Raw genomic sequence first — 14,466 nt, 5'->3', positions numbered from 1 at the left:
AAGAATCAACATACTAAAACTAGGAGGATCAATAACACTATCTGAATTCTGAGTTCCTATAGATGCCAATCATTCTGAACTTCAAAGGATAAAGTGAGATGCCAAAACTATTCAAAAGCAAAAAGCTCTAGTCCCGCTCATCTAATTAGAACTAAGCTTCATTGATATTTTGGAATTTATGGTATATTCTCTTCTTTTTATCCTATTTGTTTTCAGTTGCTTGGGGACAAGCAACAATTTAAGTTTGGTGTTGTGATGAGCGGATAATTTATACGCTTTTTGGCATTGTTTTCAGGTAGTTTTCAATATGTTTTAATTACTTTTTATTATGTTTTTATTATTTTTTATGAAAAATTCACATTTTTGGACTTTACTATGAGTTTGTGTGTTTTTTTGTGATTTCAGGTATTTTCTGGCTGAAATTGAGGGACCTGAGCAAAAATCTGATTCAAAGGCTGAAAAAGGACTGCAGATGCTGTTGGATTCTGACCCTCCTGCACGCGAAATGGATTTTTTGGAGCTAAAGAATCCCAATTAGGGCGCCCTCAATTGCGTTGAAAAGTAGACATCTTGGGCTTTCCAGAAATATATAATAGTCCATACTTTGTCCACGATTTGATAGTGTAAACTGGCGTCAAAATGCCAGCTCTCTGCCATTTTCTGGTGTTAAACGCCAGAACTGGCATAAAAGTTGGAGTTAAACGCCCAAACTGGCACCAAAGCTGGCATTTAACTCCAGGAATAGCCTATGCACTTGAAAGCTTCAATGCCCAGCCCAAACACACACCAAATAGGCCCTGGAAGTAGATTTCTGCACTATCTCTCTTAGTTTACTCATTTTCTATAAACCTAGGTTACTAGTTGAGTATAAAAACTACTTTTAGAGATTTATTTTGTACCTCATGACATTTTTACACCTGAATTTTGTATCTTCTACGGCATGAGTCTCTAAAATCCATGGTTAGGGGTGAGGAGCTCTGCTGTGTCTCGATGGATTAATATAATTACTACTGTTTTTCATTCAATCACGCTTGTTTCTATTCTAAGATATTCATTCGCACTTCAACATGATGAATGTGATGATCCGTGACAGTCATCACCATTTTCAACCTATGAATGCGTGCTTGACAACCACTTCTGTTCTACCTTAGATTGAATGTGTATCTCTTGGGTTTCTGGTTCATGAGTTTGATTACTTCTCCTGACAATAGAGCATTCAAATCCGTGAAGCCAGAGTCTTCGTGGTATAAGCTAGAATCAATTGGCAGCATTTCTGAGATCCGGAAAGTCTAAACCTTGTCTGTGGTATTCCGAGTAGGATCTCGGAAGGGATGACTGTGACAAGCTTTAAACTCATAAATGTTGGGTGCAGTGACAGTGTGCAAAAGGATCAACGGATCCTATTCCAACACAAGTGAGAACCTATAGATGATTAGCCATGTACATGGACCATTTTCACTGAGAGGACGGATGGTAGCCATTGACAACGGTGATCCACCAACATACAGCTTGCCATGGAAGGAACCTTGCGTGCGTGAAGAAGAAGACAGTAGGAAAGCAGAGATTCAGAAGATAGAGCACCTCCAAAACTCCAACCTATTCTCCATTACTGCATAACAAGTATTTATTTCATGCTCTTTTATTTTCCGCAACTAAAACTAAGAACCATTATTGATATCTTGACTAAGAATAATAAGATAAGCATAGCTTGCTTCAAGCCGGCAATCTCCGTGGGATCGACCCTTACTCATGTAAGGTATTACTTGGACGACCCAGTGCACTTGCTGGTTAGTTGTGCGGAATTGCAAAGTGTGATTGTAATTTTTGTGCACCAATTGCATTGCACAAGGCAACTGAACTAGGATACATGATGGTGTCAGCTTATCTCTTTCCTGCTGGTGCGCGAAATTGTGATCACTACACAACTTTGCACAACTAACCAGCAAGTGCACTGGGTCGTCCAAGTAATAAACCTTACGCGAGTAAGGGTCGATCCCACAGAGATTGTTGGTATGAAGCAAGCTATGGTCACCTTGTAAATCTTAGTCAGGCAGACTCAAATGGGTATAGTGATATACGAATAAAGCATAAAGATAAAGATAGAGGTACTTATGTAATTCATTGGTAGGAACTTCAGATAAGCGTATGAAGATGCCTTCCCTTCCGTCTCTCTGCTTTCCTACTGTCTTCATCCAATCCTTCTTACTCCTTTCCATGGCAAGCTTATGTAGGGTTTCACCGTTGTCAGTGGCTACTGGTGCGCGAAATTGTGATCACTACAACTTCGCACAACTAACCAGCAAGTGCACTGGGTCGTCCAAGTAATACCTTACGTGAGTAAGGGTCGATCCCACGGAGATTGTTGGTATGAAGCAAGTTATGGTCACCTTGTAAATCTTAGTCAGGCAGACTCAAATGGGTATAGATGATGAATAAAACATAAAGATAAAGATAGAGATACTTATGTAATTCATTGGTAGGAACTTCAGATAAGCGTATGAAGATGCCTTCCCTTCCGTCTCTCTGCTTTCCTACTGTCTTCATCCAATCCTTCTTACTCCTTTCCATGGCAAGCTCATGTAGGGTTTCACCGTTGTCAGTGGCTACCTCCCATCCTCTCAGTGAAAATGTTCCTATGCTCTGTCACAGCATATGGCTAATCAGCTGTCGGTTCTCGGTCAGGCCGGAATAGAATCCAGTGATTCATTTGCATCTGTCACTAACGCCCCGCCTGCTAGGAGTTTAAAGCACGTCACAGTCATTCAATCATTGAATCCTACTCAGAATACCACAGACAAGGTTAGACCTTCCGGATTCTCTTGAATGCCGCCATCTGTTCTCGCCTATACCACGAAGACTCTGATCTCACGGAATGGCTGGCTCGTTTGTCAGGTGAACACTCGGTTGTCAGGCGATCAACCATGCATCGTGTATCAGGAATCCAAGAGATATTCACTAGAGCCTTGGTTGCTTGTAGAACAAAAGTGGTTGTCAGTCACCTTGTTCATAGGTGAGAATGATGATGAGTGTCACGGATCATCACATTCATCAAGTTGAAGAACAAGTGATATCTTGGACAAAGAACAAGCGGAATTGAATAATAGAACAATAGTAATTGCATTAATACTCGAGGTACAGCAGAGCTCCACACCTTAATCTATGGTGTGTAGAAACTCCACCGTTGAAAATACATAAGAACAAGGTCTAGGCATGGCCGAATGGCCAGCCTCCCAAAGTGAGTTCAATCATAAAAACATGATCGAAAAGCTCCCTAATACAATCGCAAAAGGTCCTACTTATAGAAAACCAGTAGCCTAAGGTTTACAGAGATGAGTAAATGACATAAAAATCCACTTCCGGGCCCACTTGGTGTGTGCTTGAGCTGAGCAATGAAGCAATTTCGTGTAGAGACTCTTCTTGGAGTTAAACGCCAGCTTTTATGCCAGTTTGGGCGTTTAACTCCCATTTAGGTGCCAGTTCCGGCGTTTAACGCTGGAATTTCTGAGGGTGACTTTGAACGCCGGTTTGGGCCATCAAATCTTGGGCAAAGTATGAACTATCATATATTTCTGGAAAGCCCAGGATGTCTACTTTCCAACGCCGTTGAGAGCGCGCCAATTGGGCTTCTGTAGCTCCAGAAAATCCACTTCGAGTGCAGGGAGGTCAGAATCCAACAGCATCTGCAGTCCTTTTCAGTCTCTGGATCAGATTTTTGCTCAGGTCCCTCAATTTCAGCCAGAAAATACCTGAAATCACAGAAAAACACACAAACTCATAGTAAAGTCCAGAAAAGTGAATTTTAACTAAAAACTAATGAAAATATACTAAAAACTAACTAGATCATACTAAAAACATACTAAAAACAATGCCAAAAAGGGTACAAATTATCCGCTCATCACAACACCAAACTTAAATTGTTGCTTGTCCTCAAGCAACTGAAAATCAAATAAGATAAAAAGAAGAGAATATACTATAGACTCCAAATTATCAATGAAACTTAGCTCCAAATTAGATGAGCGGGACTAGTAGCTTTTTGCCTCCGAACAGTTTTGGCATCTCACCTTATCCTTTGAAATTCAGAATGATTGGCTTCTTTAGGAACTTAGAATCCAGATAGTGTTATTGATTCTCCTAGTTAAGTATGATGATTCTTGAACACAGCTACTTATTGAGTCTTGGCCGTGGCCCAAAGCACTCTGTCTTCCAGTATTACCACCGGATACATACATGCCACAGACACATAATTGGGTGAACCTTTTCAGATTGTGACACAGCTTTGCTAAAGTCCCCAATTAGAGGTATCCAGGGTTCTTAAGCACACTCTTTTTGCCTTGGATCACAACTTTATTTCTTTCTTTTTCTTTTCTTTTTCTTTCTCTCTCCTTTTTTTTTCGTTTTTTTTTCGCTTGCCTTCTCTCTTTTTTTTTTTTTTGTATTCACTGCTTTTTCTTGCTTCAAGAATCATTTTTATGATTTTTCAGATCCTCAGTAACATGTCTCCTTTTTCATCATTCTTTCAAGAGCCAACAATTTTAACATTCATGAACAACAAATTCAAAAGACATATGCACTGTTCAAGCATACATTCAGAAAACAAAAAGTATTGTCACCACATCAAACTAATTAAGCTAGTTTTAAAGATGAATTTGAAATCCTGTACTTCTTGTTCTTTTGTGATAAAAACAGTTTTCATTTAAGAAAGGTGATGGATTCATAGGACATTCATAACTTTAAGGCATAGACACTAAGACACTAATGATCATAAGACACAAACATAGTCAAACATAAGCATGAAAATTTCGAAAAACAGGAAAATAAAGAACAAGGAGATTAAAGAACGGGTCCACCTTAGTGATGGCGGCTTGTTCTTCCTCTTGAAGATCCTATGGAGTGCTTGAGCTCCTCAATGTCTCTTCCTTGCCTTTGTTGCTCCTCTCTCATGATTCTTTGATCTTCTCTAATTTCATGGAGGAGGATAGAATGTTCTTGGTGCTCCACCCTTAGTTGTCCCATGTTGGAACTCAATTCTCCTAGGGAGGTGTTAATTTGCTCCCACTAGTCTTGTGGAGGAAAGTGCATCCCTTGAGGCATCTCAGGGATCTCATGATGAGAGGGGTCTCTTGTTTGCTCCATCCTTTTCTTAGTGATGGGCTTGTGGTCATGCCTTCTCAGTTGAACCGGCTTCCCTATTGAATCTCTCTTTTATTGAACGCCCTCTTCATAAATGTCTATGAGGACTTGGTCCAACCTTTGATCAAAGTTGACCCTTCTTCATGGCCACAACTTCATAGAAGTGGTCTTGATGCACCCTTGAGATGAATCTCTCCATCTCCCATGACTCGGAGGAGGAGGCTTTTGCCTTCCCTTTCCTCTTTCTAGAGGTTTCTCCGGCCTTGGATGCCATAAATGGTTATGGAAAAACAAAAAGCAATGCTTTTACCACACCAAACTTAAAAGGTTTGCTCGTCCTCGAGCAAAAGAAGAAAGAAGAGAGTAGAAGAAGAAGAAATGGAGGAGATGGAGGTGGCTTTGTGGTTCGGCCTTTATGGGTGGGTTTGGGTGGGAGAGTGGTTTGAATTTTGAATGGTGAGGTAGATGGGGTTTTATGAAGGATGGATGTGAGTGGTGGGGTTGGTGGGGATCCTGTGGGGTCCACAGATCCTGTGGTGTCAAGGAAAAGTCATCCCTGCACCAAATGGCATTCAAAATCACGTTTTGAGCCATTTCTGGCGTTAAACGCCGGGCTAGTACCCATTCCTGGCGTTTAACGCCAGGTTCTTGCCCTTTTCTGGCGTTTAACGCCAGTCTGGTGCCCCTTTCTGGCGTTAAACGCCCAGAATGGTGCCAGACTGGGCGTTAAACGCCCAATTGCTAGCCTCACTGGCGTTTAAACGCCAGTGGGTTCTTCCTCCAGGGTGTGCTGTTTTTCTTCCTGTTTTTCATTCTGTTTTTGCTTTTTCAATTGATTTTGTGACTTCTCATGATCATCAACCTACAAAAAAACATAAAATAACAAAAGAAAATAGATAAAATATAACATTGGGTTGCCTCCCAACAAGCGCTTCTTTAAGGTCAGTAGCTTGACAGATGGCTCTCATGGAGCCTCACAAATGATCAGAGCAATGTGGGAACCTCCCAACACCAAACTTAGAGTTTGAATGTGGGGGTTCAACACCAAACTTAGAGTTTGGTTGTGGCCTCCCCACACCAAACTTAGAGTTTGACTGTGGGGGCTCTGTTTGACTCTGATTTGAGAGAAGCTCTTCATGCTTCCTCTCCATGGTGACAGAGGGATATCCTTGAGCCTTAAACACAAAGGATTCTTCATTCACTTGAATGATCAGTTCACCTCTATCAACATCAATCACAGCCTTTGCTGTGGCTAGGAAGGGTCTGCCAAGGATGATGGTTTCATCCATGCACTTCCCAGTCTCTAGGACTATGAAATCAGCAGGGATGTAATGGTTTTCAATCTTCACCAAAACATCCTCTACAAGTCCATGAGCTTGTTTTCTTGAGTTGTCTGCCATCTCTAATGAGATTCTTGCAGCTTGCACCTCAAAGATCCCTAGCTTCTCCATTACAGAGAGAGGCATGAGGTTTACACTTGACCCTAAGTCACACAGAGCCTTCTTGAAGGTCATGGTGCCTATGGTACAAGGTATTGAAAATTTCCCAAGATCTTGTCTCTTTTGAGGTAATTTCTGCCTAGACAAGTCATCCAGTTCTTTGGTGAGCAAAGGAAGTTTGTTCTCCCAAGTCTCATTTCCAAATAACTTGTCATTTAGCTTCATGATTGCTCCAAGGTATTTAGCAACTTGCTCTTCAGTGACATACTCATCCTCTTCAGAGGAAGAATACTCATAAGAGCTCATGAAAGGCAGAAGTAAGTCCAATGGAATCTCTATGGTCTCATTTTGAGCCTTAGATTCCCATGGTTCCTCATTAGGGAACTCATTGAAGGCATGTGCACGCCCATTGAGGTCTTCCTCAGTGGCGTTCACTTCCTCTCCCTGCTCTCCAAATTCGGCCATATTGATGGCCTTGCATTCTCCTTTTGAATTTTCTTCTGTATTGCTTGGGAGAGTACTAGGAGGGAGTTCAGTAATTTTCTTGCTCAGCTGTCCCACTTGTGCCTCCAAATTCCTAATGGAGGACCTTGTTTCAGTCATGAAACTTTGAGTGGTTTTGATTAGATCAGAGACCATGGTTGCTAAGTCAGAGTGGTTCTGCTTAGAATCCTCTGTCTGTTGCTGAGAAGATGATGGAAAAGGCTTGCCATTGCTAAACCTGTTTCTTCCACCACTATTGTTGTTGAAACCTTGTTGAGGTCTCTCTTGATTCTTCCATGAGAAATTTGGGTGATTTCTCCATGAAGAATTATAGGTGTTTCCATAGGGTTCTCCTAGGTAATTCACCTCTTCCATTGAAGGGTTCTCAGGATCATATGCTTCTTCTTCAGATGAAGCATCCTTAGTACTGCTTGGTGCATTTTGCATTCCAGACAGACTTTGAGAAATCAAATTGACTTGTTGAGTCAATATTTTATTCTGAGCCAATATGGCGTTCAGAGTATCAATCTCAAGAACTCCTTTCTTCTGATTAGTCCCATTGTTCACAGGATTCCTTTCAGAAGTGTACATGAATTGGTTATTTGCAACCAATTCAATCAGCTCTTGAGCTTCTGTAGGCGTCTTCTTCAAATGAAGAGATCCTCCAGCAGAGCTATCCAAAGACATCTTGGATAGTTCAGAGAGACCATCATAGAAAATACCTATGATGCTCCATTCAGAAAGCATGTCAGAAGGACATTTTCTGATCAATTTTTTGTATCTTTCCCAAGCTTCATAGAGGGATTCTCCATCCTTCTGTCTGAAGGTTTGGACTTCCACTCTAAGCTTACTCAATTTTTGAGGTGGAAAGAACTTTGCCAAGAAGGCATTGACTAGCTTTTCCCATGAGTCCAGGCTTTCTTTAGGTTGTGAATCCAACCATGTCCTAGCTCTGTCTCTTACAGCAAAGGGGAATAGCATAAGTCTGTAGACCTCAGGGTCAACCCCATTAGTCTTGACAGTGTCACAGATTTGCAAGAATTCAGCTAAGAACTGATGAGGATCTTCCAATGGAAGTCCATGAAACTTGCAATTCTGTTGCATTAGAGAAACTAATTGAGGCTTAAGCTCAAAGTTGTTTGCTCCAATGGCAGGGATAGAGATGCTTCTCCCATAGAAATCGGGAGTAGGTGCAGTAAAGTCACCCAGCACCTTCCTTGCATTGTTTGCATTGTTGTTGTTTTCGGCTGCCATGTCTTCTTCTTTGAAGATTTCTGTTAGGTCCTCTACAGAGAGTTGTGCCTTAGCTTCTCTTAGCTTTCGCTTCAAGGTCCTTTCAGGTTCAGGGTTAGCTTCAACAAGAATGCCTTTGTCTCTGCTCCTGCTCATATAAAAGAGAAGAGAACAAGAAAATATGGAATCCTCTATGTCACAGTATAGAGATTCCTTTAGGTGTCAGAAGAAAAGAAAAGTAGAAGACAGAAGTAGAAAATTCGAACTTATCAAAGGAGATGGAGTTCGAATTTTGCATTAAGGAATAGTGTTAGTCCATAAATAGAAGGATAGGAGAAGAAGGGAGACAATTTTCGAAAATTAAGTAAAAGGGTTTGAAAATATTTTTGAAAAACACTACTTGATTTTCGAAAATGAAAGTGGAAAAGAAATCAAGTGATTTTTGAAAAAGATTTTGAAATTAGAAATCAAAAAGATTTGATTGAAAACTTATTTTGAAAAAGATGTGGTTAAGAAGATATGATTGGTTTAAAAAAAAATGTGATTGAGAAGATATTATTTGAAAACAATTTTAAAAAGATTTGATGAAAAATTAATGACTTGCCTAACAAGAAAAGATATGATTCAAACATTAAACCTTTCTCAACAGAAAAGGCAACATACTTGAAATGTTCAATCAAATCATTAATTGTTAGCAAGTATCTTTGAAAAAGGAAAGAAATTGATTTTGAAAACATTTGATTGAAAAGATATGATTTGAAAAAGATTTGATTTTGAAAAACTTTGAAAACTTGAAAAAAATTGATTTGAAAACGAAATCCTCCCCCTTGTGCCATCCTGGCGTTAAACGCCCAGAATGGTGCACATTCTGGCGTTTAACGCCCAAAACTCTACCCTTTTGGGCGTTAAATGCCCAACCAGGTACCCTGGCTGGCGTTTAAACGCCAGTCTGTCCTTCTTCACTGGGCGTTTTGAACGCCCAGCTTTTTCTATGCAATTCCTCTGCTGTATGTTCTGAATCTTCAATTCTCTGTATTATTGACTTGAGAAGACACAAATTAAAAATATTTTTGGATTTTTAATAATCAGAATGCAACTAAAATCAAATAACAATGCATGCAAGACACCAAACTTAGCAGTTTGTATACTACTGACACTAATGAGAATGCATATGAGACACACAAAACACTCAAATCAAGAGAATTTAAAGATTAGAGTAAGAAATCATCAATAACATCTTGAAGATCCTTAAGACACATGAATGAATGCATGCAATTGACACCAAACTTAAGATGAGACACTAGACTCAAACAAGAAATATTTTTGGGTTTTTTATGATTTTGTAATTTTTTTTTTTGGATTTTTCGAAAATTAAGTGGAAAAGAAAACAAAGGTATCAAAATTCTTAATGAGAATTCCAGGAATCATGCAATGTTAGTCTAAAGCTTTAGTCTAAAGGAATTAGACATAGCTAGCCAAGCTTTAGCAGGACATTGCATTCAAGAGCTAAATTGATGAGGATCAATCAGCTTTGGTGATGAAAAGAACATCACCTTGAAACACTAGAATTCATTCTTAAGAACTCTGAAGAAAAATACCTAATCTAAGCAACAAGATGAACCGTCAGTTGTCCATACACAAAAAATCCCCGGCAACGGCGCCAAAAACTTGGTGCGCAAAATTGTGATCACTACAACTTCGCACAACTAACCAGCAAGTGCACTGGGTCGTCCAAGTAATACCTTACGTGAGTAAGGGTCGATCCCACGGAGATTGTTGGTATGAAGCAAGTTATGGTCACCTTGTAAATCTTAGTCAGGCAGACTCAAATGGGTATAGATGATGAATAAAACATAAAGATAAAGATAGAGATACTTATGTAATTCATTGGTAGGAACTTCAGATAAGCGTATGAAGATGCCTTCCCTTCCGTCTCTCTGCTTTCCTACTGTCTTCATCCAATCCTTCTTACTCCTTTCCATGGCAAGCTCATGTAGGGTTTCACCGTTGTCAGTGGCTACCTCCCATCCTCTCAGTGAAAATGTTCCTATGCTCTGTCACAGCATATGGCTAATCAGCTGTCAGTTCTCGGTCAGGCCGGAATAGAATCCAGTGATTCTTTTGCGTCTGTCACTAACGCCCCGCCTGCTAGGAGTTTGAAGCACGTCACAGTCATTCAATCATTGAATCCTACTCAGAATACCACAGACAAGGTTAGACCTTCCGGATTCTCTTGAATGCCGCCATCTGTTCTCGCCTATACCACGAAGACTCTGATCTCACGGAACGGCTGGCTCGTTTGTCAGGCGAGCACTCGGTTGTCAGGCGATCAACCATGCATCGTGTATCAGGAATCCAAGAGATATTCACTAGAGCCTTGTTTGCTTGTAGAACAAAAGTGGTTGTCAGTCACCTTGTTCATAGGTGAGAATGATGATGAGTGTCACGGATCATCACATTCATCAAGTTGAAGAACAAGCGATATCTTGGACAAAGAACAAGCGGAATTGAATAGAAGAACAATAGTAATTGCATTAATACTCGAGGTACAGCAGAGCTCCACACCTTAATCTATGGTATGTAGAAACTCCACCGTTGAAAATACATAAGAACAAGGTCTAGGCATGGCCGAATGGCCAGCCTCCCAAAGTGAGTTCAATCATAAAAACATGATCGAAAAGCTCCCTAATACAATAGCAAAAGGTCCTACTTATAGAAAACCAGTAGCCTAAGGTTTACAGAGATGAGTAAATGACATAAAAATCCACTTCCGGGCCCACTTGGTGTGTGCTTGGGCTGAGCAATGAAGCAATTTCGTGTAGAGACTCTTCTTGGAGTTAAACGCCAGCTTTTATGCCAGTTTGGGCGTTTAACTCCCATTTAGGTGCCAGTTCCGGCGTTTAACGCTGGAATTTCTGAGGGTGACTTTGAACGCCGGCTTGGGCCATCAAATCTTGGGCAAAGTATGGATTATCATATATTGCTGGAAAGCCCAGGATGTCTACTTTCCAACGCCGTTGAGAGCGCGCCAATTGGGCTTCTGTAGCTCCAGAAAATCCACTTCGAGTGCAGGGAGGTCAGAATCCAACAGCATCTGCAGTCCTTTTCAGTCTCTGGATCAGATTTTTGCTCAGGTCCCTCAATTTCAGCCAGAAAATACCTGAAATCACAGAAAAACACACAAACTCATATTAAAGTCCAGAAAAGTGAATTTTAACTAAAAACTAATGAAAATATACTAAAAACTAACTAGATCATACTAAAAACATACTAAAAACAATGCCAAAAAGGGTACAAATTATCCGCTCATCAGCTACCTCCCATCCTCTCAGTGAAAATGTTCCTATGCTCTGTCACAGCATATGGCTAATCAGCTGTCGGTTCTCGGTCAGGCCGAAATAGAATCCAGTGATTCTTTTGCGTCTGTCACTAACGCCCCGCCTGCTAGGAGTTTGAAGCACGTCACAGTCATTCAATCATTGAATCCTACTCAGAATACCACAGACAAGGTTAGACCTTCCGGATTCTCTTGAATGCCGCCATCTGTTCTCGCCTATACCACGAAGACTCTGATCTCACGGAATGGCTGGCTCGTTTGTCAGGCGAACACTCGGTTGTCAGGCGATCAACCATGCATCGTGTATCAGGAATCCAAGAGATATTCACTAGAGCCTTGGTTGCTTGTAGAACAAAAGTGGTTGTCAGTCACCTTGTTCATAGGTGAGAATGATGATGAGTGTCACGGATCATCACATTCATCAAGTTGAAGAACAAGTGATATCTTGGACAAAGAACAAGCGGAATTGAATAGAAGAACAATAGTAATTGCATTAATACTCGAGGTACAGCAGAGCTCCACACCTTAATCTATGGTGTGTAGAAACTCCACCGTTGAAAATACATAAGAACAAGGTCTAGGCATGGCCGAATGGCCAGCCTCCCAAAGTGAGTTCAATCATAAAAACATGATCGAAAAGCTCCCTAATACAATAGCAAAAGGTCCTACTTATAGAAAACCAGTAGCCTAAGGTTTACAGAGATGAGTAAATGACATAAAAATCCACTTCCGGGCCCACTTGGTGTGTGCTTGGGCTGAGCAATGAAGCAATTTCGTGTAGAGACTCTTCTTGGAGTTAAACGCCAGCTTTTATGCCAGTTTGGGCGTTTAACTCCCATTTAGGTGCCAGTTCCGGCGTTTAACGCTGGAATTTCTGAGGGTGACTTTGAACGCCGGCTTGGGCCATCAAATCTTGGGCAAAGTATGGATTATCATATATTGCTGGAAAGCCCAGGATGTATACTTTCCAACGCCGTTGAGAGCGCGCCAATTGGGCTTCTGTAGCTCCAGAAAATCCACTTCGAGTGCAGGGAGGTCAGAATCCAACAGCATCTGCAGTCCTTTTCAGTCTCTGGATCAGATTTTTGCTCAGGTCCCTCAATTTCAGCCAGAAATACCTGAAATCACAGAAAAACACACAAACTCATATTAAAGTCCAGAAAAGTGAATTTTAACTAAAAACTAATGAAAATATACTAAAAACTAACTAGATCATACTAAAAACATACTAAAAACAATGCCAAAAAGGGTACAAATTATCCGCTCATCAGCTACCTCCCATCCTCTCAGTGAAAATGTTCCTATGCTCTGTCACAGCATATGGCTAATCAGCTGTCGGTTCTCGGTCAGGCCGAAATAGAATCCAGTGATTCTTTTGCGTCTGTCACTAACGCCCCGCCTGCTAGGAGTTTGAAGCACGTCACAGTCATTCAATCATTGAATCCTACTCAGAATACCACAGACAAGGTTAGACCTTCCGGATTCTCTTGAATGCCGCCATCAGTTCTCGCCTATACCACAAAGACTCTGATCTCACGGAACGGCTGGCTCGTTTGTCAGGCGAGCACTCGGTTGTCAGGCGATCAACCATGCATCGTGTATCAGGAATCCAAGAGATATTCACTCAGATTCCCATGGTTCCTCATTGGGGAACTCAATGGAGGTCAGTGCACGCCCACTGAGGTCTTCCTCAGTGGCGTTCACTTCCTCTCCTTCCTCTCCAAATTCGGCCATGTTGATGGCCTTGCACTCTCCTTTTGGATTTTCTTCTGTATTGCTTGGGAGAGTACTAGGAGGGAGTTCAGTAACTTTCTTGCTCAGCTGTCCCACTTGTGCCTCCAAATTCCTAATGGAGGACCTTGTTTCAGTCATGAAACTTTGAGTGGTTTTAATTAGATCAGAGACCATAGTTGCTAAGTCAGAGGGGTTCTGCTTAGAATTCTCTGTCTGTTGCTGAGAAGATGATGGAAAAGGCTTGCCATTGCTAAACCTGTTTCTTCCACCATTATTGTTATTGAAACCTTGTTGAGGTCTCTCTTGATTCTTCCATGAGAAATTTGGATGATTTCTCCATGAAGAATTATAGGTGTTTCCATAGGGTTCTCCTAGGTAATTCACCTCTTCCATTGAAGGGTTCTCAGGATCATAGGCTTCTTCTTCAGATGAAGCGTCCTTAGTACTGCTTGGTGCATTTTGCATTCCAGACAGACTTTGAGAGATCAAATTGACTTGTTGAGTCAATATCTTTTTCTGAGCCAAAATGGCATTCAGAGCATCAATCTCAAGAACTCCTTTCTTCTGATTAGTCCCATTGTTCACAGGATTCCTTTCAGAAGTGTACATGAATTGGTTATTTGCAACCATTTCAATTAGCTCTTGAGCTTCTGTAGGCGTCTTCTTCAAATGAAGAGATCCTCCAGCAGAGCTATCCAAAGACATCTTGGATAGTTCAGAGAGACCATCATAGAAAATACCTATGATGCTCCATTCAGAAAGCATGTCAGAAGGGCATTTTCTGATCAATTGTTTGTATCTTTTCCAAGCTTCATAGAGGGATTCTCCATCCTTCTGTCTGAAGGTTTGGACTTCCACTCTAAGCTTACTCAATTTTTGAGGTGGAAAGAACTTTGCCAAGAAGGCATTGACTAGCTTTTCCCATGAGTCCAGGCTTTCTTTAGGTTGTGAGTCCAACCATGTCCTAGCTCTGTCTCTTACAGCAAAAGGGAATAGCATAAGTCTGTAGACCTCAGGGTCTACCCCATTGGTCTTGACAGTGTCACAGATTTGCAAGAATTCAGCTAAAAACTGATGAGGATCTTCCAATGGAAGTCCATGAAACTTGCA

The 14,466-nt window shown here is 41.0% G+C and overlaps 2 non-coding genes across 2 annotated transcripts; both read left to right on the top strand.

The window, feature by feature from the left end:
• The first annotated feature begins 7,793 nt into the window (after positions 1 to 7,793).
• Positions 7,794 to 7,901, top strand: LOC130942435 (small nucleolar RNA R71). Its single transcript, XR_009071005.1, has one exon. It is a non-coding gene; the product is annotated as a small nucleolar RNA R71 (small nucleolar RNA).
• Positions 7,902 to 14,115: 6,214 nt separating this feature from the next.
• On the top strand, positions 14,116 to 14,223 carry LOC130943147 (small nucleolar RNA R71). The gene has a single exon (XR_009071679.1). It is a non-coding gene; the product is annotated as a small nucleolar RNA R71 (small nucleolar RNA).
• The last annotated feature ends 243 nt before the right edge of the window (positions 14,224 to 14,466 follow it).

This window comes from Arachis stenosperma, chromosome 7 (genome assembly GCF_014773155.1).
Source record: "Arachis stenosperma cultivar V10309 chromosome 7, arast.V10309.gnm1.PFL2, whole genome shotgun sequence".
In the NCBI taxonomy this organism is placed as follows: Eukaryota; Viridiplantae; Streptophyta; class Magnoliopsida; order Fabales; family Fabaceae; genus Arachis; species Arachis stenosperma.
Note: the sequence above shows the minus strand (reverse complement) of the source record. Positions and strands in the feature narration are given on the sequence as shown.